General features: G+C 37.4%; 1 pseudogene; it reads right to left on the reverse strand.

Moving 5' to 3' along the window:
* Positions 1-897: 897 nt before the first annotated feature.
* Positions 898-15,353, reverse strand: part of LOC106557932 — a 41,911-nt pseudogene continuing 27,455 nt past the window's right edge.

Raw genomic sequence — 15,353 nt, forward strand, 5'->3', positions numbered from 1 at the left:
TATAATTCCTCCAGGGCTGACCCTTTCTCTAAGGGGAGACTTTCCAATGAAATGTTTCTACTGTAGTTTCTCTAGGTAAGAGGGCTTGAGGGCAGGAAGGAGACAGACAAGGCTAAATCCAGCATGTTTTAGCAGCTCCTAAGCCTGGTGGTGGAACAAACATTTTACCTTCCACCCTCCTATCTTGCGTGGAGGAAACAATTTAACTTCTCTGAGGGGGGAAACAAAGTACCTACTGTTAGAAATGTAAGAATCACCAAGGGTCCCTCTGTTCACATCTCTGAGCAGCATAATGTGGTAGAGAGAGATCTGGACTTGGAGGTAAGAGATCTGGTTGGCAGGCTGGGCCCTCCATTAACTTACCTAGGGAACTTCAAGAGCTCATCTGGCTTCTGTTATCCCATTTGAAAAAAAATGGCATATAAAAATCTGTTCCATTTTTCTAATGACCTATTATGTAGTTTTTGCAAAAAGCTTTTAGAAGCCAAAATGTTACAGAGAGGTAGTCATATCTCCCACCCTTATGTTGTTTCTATTTTGAAAGAAATCCAACTGTATTTATGAGGCATCTACTTCTGATGCAAAAAAAAAAAAAAAAAAGTAGCTTTGCAGAAGATATCTCTTGCCTTGGGGGTGATGTGTGGGAGCTGAGATAGTGTGCTTTTCAGAAGTAGGTAGACTTGAGTTTAAATCTCAGTTATCATTTACTTGCTAGGAAATCTTGAATTATTTTCTTAAACTGCCTGGAATTCAGTTGCTTCACCTATAAAAGGATCATGAGGATGCCAGAATTGATATCACAGAATTTCTGCAAGGTGAGGAATGTATGCTAGACCTCTACACAATATCTGGCCAACAGTAGATTTCTCATTAACTGTTAATTCCATTCTACCCACTCTATTCAGCATTAAGCTGGATTGTTTCAGTGGTGTGAATATCGAACTCTTTATCAGTCACTTGGCTTCTTCTGTTGTTCTTTGAATCTTTGACCTGAACAAAATACAGAAGTTTTACATGGACATTTTAAGGAATAATCAAGAAAATAAATAAATAGTACATAACACACTAATGTGTTCATTAGATTGAGGAAAAAAATTAAAGTGAAATTAATAGAGTAACAAACGTGTGCAATACGAAATATAAAAGGAAGACTGGTAATGGAGATATATATTTTTTTCCTTCTGTGTAATGTTACCTTCAGTATGTTGTGTTTCTGTTATGCCTGCTTCCTTCTTCACAAAGTGATGCAGTTCAGTACAAAGCCCTTTCCAGCATTGACATTTTCTAGTTTTATGTTGTTCTGACCATATTACTGCATCTTTGTCTTGGATTAATGCATCCTTAAAAGAGGAAGTTTGGATTGATTGCTGGGAGCAGGCAGGAGGCAAAGTTCATATGGCAACATGAAAGAACGACCACATTTCTAGCCTTACTCTGTTTCTCTGCTAAGGGCCATCTCTTCAGGACCTCTGCTTAATGAATGTCTGCAGTAGTACATTACACTGCAGGTCAACCAATGACCCTCTCCCACAGGCCTGTGTCTCTTTCAGGGAGGAGATTGTTTTATGATTTTCTCTTGGCTGGAGTTAATATAGTTGAAGCTCATCATAATCCCAGTGCTGGTCAAGAGTGAAAAAGACACTCTGCATCACCATCACCAACAGCAGCAGGGTGAATTTAACTTGATGCATAATTAATTTTTATAAGGCATAGGCTCTAATATGGGTATAGCTAATAGAGACTTTTTATTCATAAATGTGTTTTTAATGTGCTGTGAGAACCCATGTGGAGGTAGGTTATTTTTCACCTGTGGGTCCCTTTTTACCTGGACATAACAAGTAGAGTATGGGAGGTCCTTCTACTGCTCAAGGAAAAATGCCAGGGTTTTGACAGTTTTCTTGAAAGCAGAATGGTTTTACTTCCCTGACATAAGCCTAGGGACTTTCTTTTTGTTCCTTCCTTTATCAAATTCAGTGGTGCTTTCACTTTAGGGTACATATATATTACTGTGAAGGGCTGTATATTTCCAACTGCATATATTATACATTTTAGGTGCCTCAAGGGACTTTCCTAATATAATTTTGACAACATGCAATTTTTATATTACCTGCTGAATATAGAACCTAAACTTAGTAAAAGAAACAATTCCATTTCATTGTTTTTCACCCCAAAGATTGACAATTCTTAAAATCATTGATAATAATGGGTTAGCTAAGTTTGGGTGTGAGCTTTCATACATTTTGTTTAAGGGCCTCAGCATAACATTTTTGTAAAGCACTTCGTCAACCCTGAATGTGCAAGTTGTTGACTTTTAAAGCCTGTCTCTACAGTTCCCTGAATGATTAGGCATTTAGTTACATTTCCAGCCTTTTCTTATTTCCTTTATCTTCTTGTTAGCTACACAACAATCATCGACCTTTTTCTAGTAACTCCACCAAAATGGAGTGCATTGTAGATTAATGGATTATAATACATCTAGACAAACAACAAGTTTGTAGCCAACTAACAAATTTGAAGAAGATATATCTGTGAAGATGAAAAGATCTCTAGGACAAAATCATCTTATATAGAGGGATCTAGGTGTGTATGGGCATGTGTGCACACATGCTTTACTTATCCAGAATTCTGTAGTTTAATTGTGAGTCCTTCAACAGGGCTGAGTGAAATACCTGAATAAACAATTGAATCTACCACTTACTCAGTGTATACCCTTCCTCCTCTTCTTCACAGAAGTTTTAAAAAACATTTTGAGATTACTTCTCATTTGGTCCTGGAGAATGGCTTTGTTAAGTTTGTCCTAATTTTATTATTATTTTTTTATAATAGCAAGTACTTCTCAAAAGTGAATTTGCCCAAAGTCTTATGTACGCTTTACATGTATTTAGTTCATACTTTTCTCTCAATAGACCCATAAGGTAAGTAGTCAATATCCTCATTTATGGTAAGGTTGAGCAAGTTTAAATGATTTATTTATCCATGGTCATATACCTAGTGAGTGACAAAGTTAGCATTTAAATCAGAGTCCATGCTTATAGCCACAAAACTGGTTGATGATAATGGATAGACAATAATACAGTTGCAAATTTAGTCCCAACTGACAATATCTTTTTCCTTTACCCAAATCCCACACTAGGCACATAAGAGTGAAAAGGACAGTTGGCTATATTGTTCTTATAGATGCAAAGAATTACTGCCTTGCCTTTCCATTCCTGAGATGACCAGAGAATATCTCTGAACATTACAATATGTAACTCAGAGTCTCCTTAGAGTAGCAGTGACTTGACCTCCTGATGGTTCAGTCCAGTCCTTTCAAAATCACAAGGACAGAGAAGCAACACAATGCAACTCACTTTCTATGTCTATATCAGTTGCCAGGCACCTGAGCTCACTGGGAAAAGACACGTAGGTCACTTTGCTTGCTATTTCTCTTTGTTCCAGAACTGCAGTGTCAGGATTAATAGCTTCAGAGACAGACCTGTCCATGATTAATGGCCTGAAGTTAGAAAAATCATCCTTAAACTTGCATAAGTTGTTTGTTTTCTTACTTTAAGGACTCAAGTTACATTTCTCACATTTTGATTCTAACTTTTGGTCATTATTTATATGGCAACATGGATCAGATGAGCCTTTCTGGCTGTAATGTTATAAGCAAAAATGCTAAATAGAGATAAAACTATAAAAAAAAAGGAATCAGAAAGCTTCAGAAGCAAAAAGGAAATACCTGGTCTGGACCTCCTGCCCCTTATCTTGGTCAGATCACCAAGGTGTCATGGGCCCTCAGGGCCCGCTTCCCACAGCTGTAATAGTTCTTGTTATCACAGTCTCTGGTTTGCCAGGGACGTTCTTAGTTCTTGTCCTCATTCACTTGATGGTTTGCAAAGTTTATGTTATGGGTACCCGAACAGTGAGGAAAATGCTATTATCTTCTCCACAGTTTGCTGACAATTAAATAAACTGCCCCAGGAAAGGTATGACCTTGGGTGAAAGGCCCTGTGCACCTGAGAATACCCACTTGTCTTTGGCATGCAAAGAAAAGAAACTTGCTTAAACTAATTTTCCTAAACTGGATAGGGCTTGGAGTGAGAACTATTTTAAGTATACAGTCCCTTAGGAGATTTCATGGATATGGATATAGAAGCTGGCAAAGTATAAGGAGTAAAAATATTTTCCTACTTCTCCCTGTCTCTAATCTTTCTATAATATATTATATTATTATTATTTTGCCAATCTTTATCTCTCTGAATTTTTGGATAGCCTTTAATCTCTTGTTTCTGCTTCTGTTCTTTTGCTCATTTCTCTGTGCAATCCACTGCTTCAACTTTACTCTCTGCTTTATTCTCCTCTCAAAATTTAATTTCTGTGGAACTTTGGATACGTGACCTCTTAGATGCCTATGCTAACTGGCAACAAATCTGGGTCTTTTTAAAAGCTTTGTTCAGATAAGGCTGGGGGCCCAGGGACTGTGAGAAGGGTAGGGGATGATATACAAGTCTATAAAAATGCTTTTGCCGGGATGGTTCTTTTTTGAATAGCCTCATGAACTTGTACTTCAGATGGCTCTGAAGCCAGATACTTAAGGATCCTGTGCTCTATCAAAACATAATCTATTATAACTAACATACATTAATTCAGTTCTGTCAAACAATATTATAATGACCAAATCTATTTCATGGATAATTTCTTACCTTAAGAAGGTGTCTCAAGCGCTAGAGAAAAAGCCTAACAATGTTTCCTATATAAGAAGGCATTATCAGATAATGGTCTTTGTTTTGTTGTTGTCAGTGTTATTTCTTTATTTGTTTTCCTAATAGTTGAGATGATTTTCTGTGTCACCTACACTTTCTGTCCTGACCCTCTCTATGACTTGAGGGGGTTTGGGTGGGAAAGAATCAGACTATTTGTAGAGAAAGTAAATTTGTGTTCCACACAAGGATCACCTTATAATTCTGGTCTTTTAATTATTGTTTCCCAGCAAATGAACTAATGGAAACAATGAATATATGTGTGCGCGCATGCACACGCACACACACACACACACACACACACAGAGGCAAGAGATTTCAAGCTCTGTCATAGAATCTCTCAGTGATTCACCAACTTGACCCTTTTGATTCTGCTCACACCAGTAGATGATCTAGTTATAAATATTTTCCAAACAGGCTTGGGGTAAATGGGCTGTTCATATCTGAAGGCTAATATCTCTTGGTTGGTTTCACCTGTATGAAGGAGAGCCACATCTCCTTTGATGGTCTGGTCAGTGGATCCATAGACAATTGTGATGTGTGGGCTGTATTCACTCCTTGTTTTTGTTATTATTACCAGCTTTCCTATCTGAGTCTGCATTTTCACATTGCTGAGAAATGAAGAAACCTGTCATTGGCTTTACCCTCATCTGATTGATTATAGCCATCTAGGAGCTATCTGGTCTTCTCTTCTTAGAACAGCATTAAGATCTACCGGATGTTTTGCCTAAGGTGGGGGTGGGGGTGGGAGAGGGATTATCTGTGGGGTTAAAGCTTAACCTTTAAGTAAAAGTAAATAATGGCATTGAAGACGTTATAGGAATAATGCCTGGCTTTTTGGATTAGTTCAAGGGAGTGAAAAAAATGTATCTATGTCTTCCCAGGAAAAATCTAAAAACCATATACCTCTCTTTGAATTACCAACTGTATGGCCTTAGGCAGGTTAATTTAACTCCCTGAGTTTTAGTTTATTTATCTATAAATGAGGATGAATAATTTTTGAAATTGAGTGTTTTTACCCTTTGGAAGCAGAATTGTACCTCAGACACAACTGGAAAGCACTAGTTGATTCACATCATTTATTGCTGCAGGTTGGAGTGGAAGCTTAGTTTCGCAGTGGGTTTCACTGATACAGGGGAAGAAAAAGGAGGAAGCAGAGTTCCAGTTAATCCCATTTCTCAGCATAATTTATTTTTATTGAAAGATAATTAACATACAATAGTATATTATTTTCAGATATTCAACATATTGATTCAACAATTCTATACATTAATGTTCACCATAATAAATGTAGTCACCATACAACATTATTACAGTATTATTGACTCTATTCCCTATGCTGTGCTCTTCATTTCCTTGACTTAATTATTTTATTACTGGAAGCTTGTACCTCTTCATTCCCTTTATCTATTTCACCCATTTCCCCACTTATCTCCCCCCTGGCAACCATCAATCTGTTCTCTGTATTTAAAAGTCTGTGTTTTGGTTTGTTTGTTTTGTTTTGTTTTAGATGTCACATATGAGTAAAATTCTAGAGTATTTGTCTTTCTCTGTCTGACTTGTTTCACTTAGCATAATACCCTCCATGTCCAACCGTGTTGTTGCAAATGAGAAAGACCTTATTCTTTTTTATGGCTGGGTAATATTCCAGTGTGTGCATATGTGTGTGTATGTGTGTGCATGTGTGTCTGTGTACATATCTTTTTTAGCCATTCATCTAAAGATGGACACTTAGATTGCTTCCATATGTTGACTATTATAAGTAGTGCTGTTATAAACCAAGGGTGCATATATCTTCAAATTAGTGTTTTCATTTCTTTGGGTAAATACCCAATAGTAGGATTATTGGATCAAAGCTAGAGGTATCGCAATCTCAAATTTCAATATATGGTACAAAGCTTTCTAATCAAAACAGTATGGTACTAACACAAAAGAAGACACATAGAGAGCCCAGAAATAAACTCACTCTTACATGATCAATTAATTTGGTCATGTAATGGACAGAGGAAGGATATACAATGAGGAAAAGATAATCCCTTAGTGAATCGTCCTGAAAAACTGGACAGTTACACAGAGAATAATGAAATGGGACCACTTTCTTACAATATACACAAAAATAATCTCACAGGAACATTAATTTCTTTAACAGTAGCCTTAGTAACATTTTTCTAGATGTATCTCCTCAGACAAGGAAAACAATAGTAAAAATAAACTATTAGGAGTATACCAAACTAAAAAACATTTGTACAGTGAAGGAAACCATCGACAAAACACAAAGGCAACCTACAAAATGGCAGAAGATATTTGCAAATGACACATTCAATAAAGGGCTTATATCCAAAATAAGTTTAAAAAGTAACTCAACACCAAAAGCAAATAAACAAGCAAAAAACACCACAGATAATCTGATGAAAAAAATGGGCAGAGCACCTGAATAGACATTTGTCCAAAGAAGGCATACAGATGACCAACAGATAACATGAAAATGTGCTTAGCATGACTGGTCATCAAGAGATGCAAATCAAAACCACACAAAGATATCATCTTATACCTGTCAGAAAGGCTAGAGTAAAAAAGACAAGAAATTGCCATTGTTGATGAGGATGAAAAGAGAAAGAAATCCTTTGTGATGTTGGTGGAATGTCAGTGGGTACAGCCATTGTGGAAAACAGTACGATTTTTCTTGAAAAATTAAAAATAAAAATACCATATGACCCAGCACCATTTAAAACCTGGGTGGGTATAGAGGTTCAGCTTATAGCCTCTGCTGAATATCACCCTGGTAGGGGTATTAGGGTACCCTGTACTTCTACTGTAGCAATAATGGAGATCAGCTTTCTACTCTGCCCTATTTCAGCATGGGATTTGAGACAACATGATTTCAGTGAGCAGGGGTTTGAAAATCAGCCCCCCATTCAGCCTCACAGACACTACTGGGCACAGAAATTGGAGCTCTGCTCCCTGTTTCCCTAGGACGTTACTCTAAAGGTGAGGTAGGTCAGTTCCCACTCTTTCACTGATGCTTCAGCTATAGTGTGTATGTATGGTTTTCCTGTTGGCATTTTGTTGGAGTAGTTTGGGTATTGCAATTTTTTAGGCCACCCCTTTCTCTGATCCTTTGCCTAGGGGAGATAGGCTTTCCATTGGAGGAATTTGATGTTACTATTTTGTTTCTGTGCCTATTGGCAGTTTAGGGCTGGAGGCTTCTGCAAGCTTCTGCCTTGTCCAGGAAATATGGGAGGCAATGAGAAAACCCAGGAAACTCATTACTATCTTGCTCTGGAAGTCTTAGGTGTCTGGAAAGTCTCCCTTCTTTCCATTTTAACGGGTCTTCCTATGCTTTCTCATTATATTACCTTGAGGGCTCTTCAGTTGGGCTAAAGGGAGACAGTCACTCCATCTTAGCCAGAACCAGGAGTCCTTTGATAATGTGCTTTTCAATTGTAAAGTCCAACACAAATGTTAGAAAGCATTGTCAAGATTAAATCCAAGAAACAATGATTCAGACAATTATGTAGGGAAGAAATTATATCACTTCAAAGAATAAGCTCTCTTCAGTCTCTCCAGAAACATTATTTTTATACTAACAATAAATATGGTTTGACAAATTTTCAGAATTAGTTTACTAAAACAGATTCTCTCCATGGAATGATTTCCTTGTAGCATTTTGTTATAGTGATTGTGATTATTGTGCTTTTAAATGTATTTCATAAATTTTCCTTTTCAGAAATTCAAAATGTTCATCATTTCACTTACTGAACTGGTACATTAGGCATTCACAATGCCTGAATTGACAAAGGTGGAAATCTGTGTTGAAGCAAACTCTCTTTTTGTCTTGTTAAAAACAAAAATCTCCCCAACGCATCTGAATTTCTCCTTTTATAAGATATCTTCTAATTAGAGAAGAGAAGGGATAGGATGATTTTGTTCTTCATCTATGTTTCACCACAAATAGTGTTCTGTGATAACAAAGCACTGTCCCTCATATTATGAATACTTCACTTTTAATCTTCTAGCTTAATGACACTTTTTAGCCTAATATCCAATGAATAGAAGTTCATTTACATCTCAGTGAAAGTCAGTACCCTGCCCTTCATTGGTTGTGCTTTCTGTGCTTGCTCAGTGTGCCTTGTGTAAGTGATGGTAAGCCTCATGTTATCAAGATTGGTTTCCCAATACGTATTACCAAGAATATACCAGCATTATGCTACCAGATCTAATGGATAAATCAAGGTAATTTTTTTTCTTTAAATATTTTATTTATTTATTCATGAGAGACACACAAAGAGAGGCAGAGACATAGACAGGGGGAGAAGCAGGCTCCTCACAGGGAGCCTGATGCAGGCCTCAATCCCCGGACCGGGATCATGCTCTAAGCCAAAGGTGTATACTCAACTGCTGAGCCACCCAGGTGTCCAAGATCAAGGTAAATGTTAATGAAAATGCTATTGATAATGAATATTATAAAATATATAAAATTATTATGAAAGATGGAAAGAGTTTTCAATTGAGTAAAGAAGATGAACCGGATGCACAAGACTCCTAAGATGTCACAAAAGCAAAGCCAGACCCATGAGAAGCTCTGCAGCCTAAACTGACCACACTGTTCAAATTTTGAGGCAAAGAGGTTGGACTTTTGTACCTTCAAGTCAGACACAATTTGTCTGTGACCTGGTTGGTCTTTTAGTAATAGAGAATAATGTTGTAAGCAAGGCAGCTTCTGTTTAACTGAGAACAATTTCCAAGGATAGGGGAATAGAGGTGTTAGCTAACAACACTCATGGAATTGTGGGTTGGGTGCTCCCGTACATATGCTATGGGTTGTATTGTGTCCCATCAAAATTCATATGTTGAAGTCCTAACTTCCAGTCCCTTAGAATGTGACTTTTTCTAGATATAAGGTCTTCATAGAGCTAATCAGATTAAGGTGAGTCCATTAGGATGAACTATAATCCAATGCCACTGATGTGTTTATAAAAAGGGGAAATTAGTATACAGAGAGTGGCATGAATAGAAGGAGAAGACAGTCATCTACAAGGCAAGGAGAGAGAAGCCTCAAACAGATCCTACCCCCATTCTGTTAGAAGGAATCAACCCTAATGACACTTTTATCTTGAACTCATAGCTTCCAGAACACTGTTTTGATCTTGAACTCATAGCTTCCAGAACTGTGAGACAATTATCTTTTTATATTTTAATCGACCTAATTTATGGTACTCTGTTATGAAAGCCCTAGAAGATGGAAATATTCAAATATAGGTAGTCTCTTCTCTAAGCATTTGACACAACAAATCAGGAAAGAACTTGAAATCTGCCTGTCTCTGGAAAGAAGCTATAAACTGTAAAACTTTAGAGGACTTGTCAGTCTAATGTTTTAGACATCTGGAGAAAGCTAGTCTTTGATGGGAGAGAAAAATGAAACTACTATACAGGGGGATGTAGACAGGGGAGAGAGTAAGAGCACACTCTTCTGGCTCTGTTATATCTGAGGTTCTGAATTAGGGTTCCTTATATTTATTTATCAAATTACCCTTTCTGTTTAATGCATCTTTCCTCATCCACAAGGATGAGTGCAATTGACTGGAATTGAATCCATCGATTCAGATCCTGAACTAGCTCCTACATTGTTTCTATACCAATTTTTTTAAAAAAGGCATCCTCTTTGGCCAGATTTTGTCCTCCTACAGGCACAGCACTCAGTGAATAGAGTATGGGCTGGATTCTAATTTCAAATACTACCTTCCCCTTCCCCAGACGGTTTTCCTTGTACAATAATCAATACAAGCCACCATCACAGATAGCTTGGGTGAGTCTCAGCCTTGGTGCTAAATTCTACTTTTGTTTAATGCTTCCCTTCTATTCTCAAACACCAAATCCTTGTTTTAATCACCCAAAGCATCTTGTGACAGTAGCCAAGATAATAGATGACTACCCATTAAGCTTATCAATCCTCAGTTAATGGCTATGTTACTATCTCCTCCCTTATAACTCCCCTAATGACCCATAAATGGACAGTGGTGATAGTATGTGCTAAGAGGAGCAAATGATTTGTTTGCCTTTGTCTTGTGTGTTTTTTTTTTTTTTTTTTTTTTTTTTTTTTTTTTTTTTTTTTTACCATCTGAGGAGAAAAACTTTAAGTTTAGACACCACAAGAGTATTCTCTGAGAAATTAAAAATTGGTTTGTATAATTATTTTTCTGAAAGTAAATAAACTCATAATAAAAACATCATGCTATTAGCAAGAAAAGAAAATATGCCTAGACAAGTCTGGTCTAAGACCTACTAATGGGTGGTTCTACAACAAAAGATGTCCACCAAAGGGCTGGGCAGAGGGGTAGGTGCAACAGACATATGACTGTAACTCTTGGACACAGAGGCTAGAACATTGCCCCAAATACATTATTTTCTCTGAGGTTTGGGAAGATGCCAGGTACATGAAAAGAATCTTCAACCAATTGCCCAATTTGTAAACACTTTCTTGAGGAGACAAAGCTAATTTAGAAAGTCATCTTAGAAAAGGAGGAATGTAACTTGTTTAGCAGGTAAGACATGTATCTAGTTGTGGAGGGAATGGTGGAGGGAATGAGGTTAATGAAACATAGTATTTCTACAGACTCACATTTTTCCAGCCAGTCCTTAAATCTAAAGATCCATAAGGTGGCAAGTTTGGACTGTGACTTACCTAGTTGAGGTCTTATATATACCTGTCATGGGTTCTCAGAACAGGTGATGCAACATCATACTTTATGGGCTACACAGGAATGACACAGAATCCTGAAGATGGACAGGAAAAAACTAATGTGCATCTGAAGTTAATATTTAACTATTCTAATAATTAGTCTGCTTTGGAAATATTTCCTGTGCTCTCCGTGAAAATGAGCTGATTTTAAAGAACCCCTATGAACATTCAATTGTTTTGTCCTCTGCATTGTCATTTTCCTGAGATTTCATTTCAGGTGGAGTCTCAGGGGACCACAGTAAATATTTTAAGTTACCATGACTAAATTTATGATGATGCCATCACTATTTGAAGCACTAAAGCAAGAGAAAGTAGTACAATTAGTATTTCCCTCAGTGAATTATTCTGATAACTTTCATAATATTTAACTTATGTTAGCAGGTGATAGATCCATTTATCCTGTGGTAGAGAAGTAAATTCACACAGCACATTTTATATCAATGGTCTCACTAACTATCCATAATAATGGCAGAAATAAGCTCTTTCACTAAAAGTTTGAAGAACTTTAAGCCTTCTTGAAGTCTTGGTAGTTTCATTTTTATGCTCCTTGACGTCATCATCACCAGCTTCCTCATTACCATCACCATTACCATCTTCATCATCACCATGAAAATAACCCCCAAAATGCATTTAAAAAATGTATTTCATACAAATGAGACACTGAACTATTCACTTAAATACTGTACCTCATTTAATTCCAAAACACACATACACACACATCTAGGATGTAGGCACTTTTCTGATCTGTGTTTTACAGATGAAGCTTAGAGGTACTAAGCAACTTACTCAAGGCAACTCAGCTAATAAGTGCTGAGGTCAGCATTGTCTGTTTTTTCTTTTGTTTTAATATGCCTGAGGTCTGGGGCCTCACCACCTCTCATCGGAAAGCATACCTGAAATCTTTAAAGCAGAGGTCTCAGACACTATTTCAGGCCTTTGAGTGATAGTTGTATTATCCTATAAAGGGTAGAAATGAGCTTTTAATTCCTAAATGCCTTTTGTTTCTTTCCTGCAAAAGATTATCAGTATAGGGGAAATGAAAGCATTATTATAGTGCTTATTATATGCTAGGTTTCTACATGGCTTATTTTATTTTCAAAGCTATCCTGACAGCTTATCATAATTATTTTGGAAATGGTGTCACTGAAGCTTAGAGAGGTGGAGTCACCTCCCAGGGTAATCCTGAAACTGCCAAGACTGGAGAGGAAAACCTAACTCTACTGGGCTAACCATGAACCATCCTATTTCAAAGACCACTGTTACCTGTTAGCTGTTATTGATCCCTTTTTGTGAAAACCTGAGATAAGGTCAAGACAGAGAAATGAGGGGGTGAGGGCTAAGAGTACCAACGTTTTGCCAGGAAAAGAGAGGTAAGGTTATGGGAAAAGAAAATATGAGGGATCCAAAGGAAGGCAGCCGGCACATGAGGCAATGGGCTGGGAGGTAGAAGCAAGAGTTGAGCGCAGTGGCAGTGCAAAATCTCCTGTACTTTTTTTTTAAGATTTTTATTTATTTATTTGAGAGAGAGAGAGAGCATGAGCACAGGGAGGGGCAGAGAGATAAGCAGACTCCTTCTTGAGCACAGAGCCCTACAAAACAGGGGCTTGTCAAGAAGCTCAATCCCAGACCCTGAGATCATGACCTGAGCAGAAGTCAGACTCTTAACCAACTGAGCCACCAGGTGCCCCATGCTGTATTATTTGTCTCAGGATGGCTCTAGAAATGAGATCAAGGGGGAAAAAAAGAATGACATGATGAAGTCATGCTGCTTGTTCTGATATAGAATGTTGCTCACTCCTCCATTTAGTGGTTTAAGTAAGACTCATTCTTAACCGAATGTGGGCATCTCCCAGCACTCCTCTGTTCCAAAGGACTGGAGACAAGGATGATAATGAAGATTTTATTTATGTGGGAGGGAGATGGCATCACACTGCTGTCTTTTTCATGTGTCTGCTGTTGTCATTGCCATTGTTGATGCTGATAATCCCTTCAGTACAATATGCTATTTTTAACATTGTACTTAAAGCATTATAATGAGAAAAAAGAACTCTCAATAAATCAAAAAAGTAAACAAGGATGTTAGCCAGAGGGAAAACAAAAGACAGGTGTTCAATGAAAATCTTTCATTTCTGATATGAGTCTGTGAGTAAGACCTTCAGATGAGAACACCTGGGTTATCACTGAGATCCCAGAGAATAATTGCCACTGAGCTTTTTATTCCCACATCTAGAGGGTTCTAAACACATGGCTACTGAATGGACATTGACTTTTCAAGGGATATATAATGCCTAGACTAGTTTTCCCTAGACACTCGATGCATTTCTCACCAGAATCCACTTTTACTTCAGTAACATTAGTGCCATAGGGAATAGGATGAATTTTATATAATCAGGGATAAATTTGAACTTAGAAAATAAGTTTTCTTTAAATAAAGATTTAACACCAAACATAGATGGTATTTAATTTACCTGGTATCTATTCTCTGACCATTTATCATCAAATAAACGTAATCCAATATAGAACCAATGAATCATGAATCTCATCTACTTCTTGAAAAGGATATGATAGTCGTTTTCTTAAAATAGGTAGTATTGGTTAGTTGCATAAAGCCACCAAACTCACTGGAGAATGTTTTGTCCACCCTCTCCCGTCATCTAAAATAGCATATGTGCTTATTCCGAGGAAAAAGTACATTCAGGGCCGCCCCGGTGGCTTAGCGGTTTAGCGCTGCCTTCAGCCCAGGGCGTGATCCTGGAGACCTGGGATCGAGTCCCACGTCGGGCTCCCTGCATGGAACCTGCTTCTCCTTCTTCCTGTGTCTGTCTGTCTGTCTCTCTCTCTCTCTGTCTCTGTCTCTCTCTCTGTGTCTCTAATAAATAAAAAAAATCTTTTTAAAAAAGTACATTCAGTCATTTCTGCTATAATTTCATGTTTTGAGAACATGAATTTCTTCTAACATGATTGATATATTAGGTATCAATATACACACACTTTGTGTTTGCTTATGGACACTTCTGTTCATGTGAAATACAAAGTGGACTTGGAGAAGTGCAGCCAACTGAACAGTGCTGTGTAGGAATCCACAAAACAAACACGCATCACACACTTCAGACATTTACAAGCCAGGCCAATTCACTGTGTCATGAGCTATATCCATGCACCCCAGTGTGATAACTTTTCATCTGATTTCAGACAAAATCCTGCTTCTACCACTTTACAATAACTCATAAGCTGTACTCTTTAGAGTACATTATGTGTTTTGTAACCCTTAATATATATAAAACTGTGCTACTGAAATATATATATTTCTCTTATGAACTTTTTGAGTCTTGTGCCCCTAATTTTACTTTTTCCCCATAAGTTCTGTGTTGCTTGATGAGTGATACTGCATAGCATGGAGATTTTTAAGAACACTTGCAAGGACAAAATAAAATGCTCTATTTTTAAAATATCTGTATAAAAAGTTACTTTAAGGCCCCCCCAAAATGGATGTTATTGTGAATGGGTGGAATATTATTATTTTTTGAGAGATGAGGAGAATGCCAGTGTTACTAAACCATGACGATTACTATGTGATGTTCAGATAATGAAAATGATAGACCACTCCAGACAGTCCATCTCTATGTCATCCATTATTCTGATTCAAGCAATACACCTGTCCATTTAGAAGGAATGCTTTCTTCCACACAAATCCTGACAAAGCTTGATACTGTCATCCAGACAAAAAACCATTACTGAGAAGCAGACAGAAGATAGGCTAAACATTGTTTAGAAGCAAACAAGGTCTGAAAATGGAGATAAATTATTTTGCAAGTAATCTTTTGCCCAACGTCTGAGAAACAAAGATCAGAACTTTCGCCGTGGCTACCAGC

The sequence above is a fragment of the Canis lupus genome, chromosome 28, assembly GCF_011100685.1.
Source record: "Canis lupus familiaris isolate Mischka breed German Shepherd chromosome 28, alternate assembly UU_Cfam_GSD_1.0, whole genome shotgun sequence".
Classification (NCBI taxonomy): domain Eukaryota; kingdom Metazoa; phylum Chordata; class Mammalia; order Carnivora; family Canidae; genus Canis; species Canis lupus.